This window comes from Octodon degus, unplaced genomic scaffold (genome assembly GCF_000260255.1).
Source record: "Octodon degus isolate 3935 unplaced genomic scaffold, OctDeg1.0 scaffold00200, whole genome shotgun sequence".
NCBI classification, from domain to species: Eukaryota; Metazoa; Chordata; class Mammalia; order Rodentia; family Octodontidae; genus Octodon; species Octodon degus.
The window spans coordinates 1569539-1570666 of NW_004524776.1; positions in this window are offsets into that span (position 1 = coordinate 1569539).

Sequence of the window (1128 nt, forward strand, 5' to 3'; positions counted from 1 at the left end):
GGGCCTGCACTCTAGGTCTATTCAGGATCCAGCAGTGGCAGTGGTTTAATATCCCAAATATACAAGGAACTCAAGAACAGATGATCTAATTTTAATATGGGCAAAGAGCTTGATGAGGCATTATTCAAAAGAAGACAAGATACCAAAAATCATATGAAAAATATTTTGATATTAATCATGAGAGAAATGAAAATCAAAATCACTCATATTAGAATGGGTATTGTGAAAAAGCCAATTGATAAGTATTGGCAAAGATATGGAGAAAAGAAAACATTTGTACATTGTTGATGAACGTGTAAATTAGTACAATCATTATGGGAGAAGAATGAGTGTTCTTGAAAAATCCAGCAATCCCATGACTGAGTAAATATCCAAAGGAAATGAAAACAGTATATTGAAGACGTACCTGTACTTCTACATTTATTGAAGCACTAGTTATAATATCCAAAATATAGACTGAATCTAAGCAATCTATCACTTGGTGAATGAATAAAGAAAATGTGGTACAAACACAATATAGCATGTTATTCAGCCTTTAAAAAAGAACGAATTTCTGTCATTTGTAACAAGGTATGCTAAGTGAAAAAAGCCAGGCACACAAAGATAAGCACTGAATGATCTCACTCCTTTGTGGAATTCACAATAGTTGATCTCATGGAAACAGAGAGTACTGTGGTGATTATCAGAGGTGGGGGCCAGTGTGAGGAGAGCTGAGGGAATGTTCATCGAAGGATCAAAAATAGAAGTGAGATAGGAGAAATAATTTCAGAGCTCCATTATATAACATGGTGACTGTCAAGGGCATTATGTTAATTTCTCAATGAGTGCTGGCAGAATGAGTGCTAAGTTTATTATCATGAAAATGAGCATCACATGAGATGATTCATAATCAGTTAGATAGATTTAACCATTCCACAATGTATATGTGCATCAAGGCAGTGTGTTGTATGTAATAGTCCCCATTGCATCTTTAATTGTATTGATTTCAGTCTTCTTTCTGTTTTAGGTAGGTTAGAGAAGGTTTTATTGATCATGTTTGTCTTTTAAAAGAATAAAGTCTTTGTTTCATTGATTCTGTATATATTTTTAGGATCTGGCTTATTAATTTCAGCTCTGATTTTATTATTT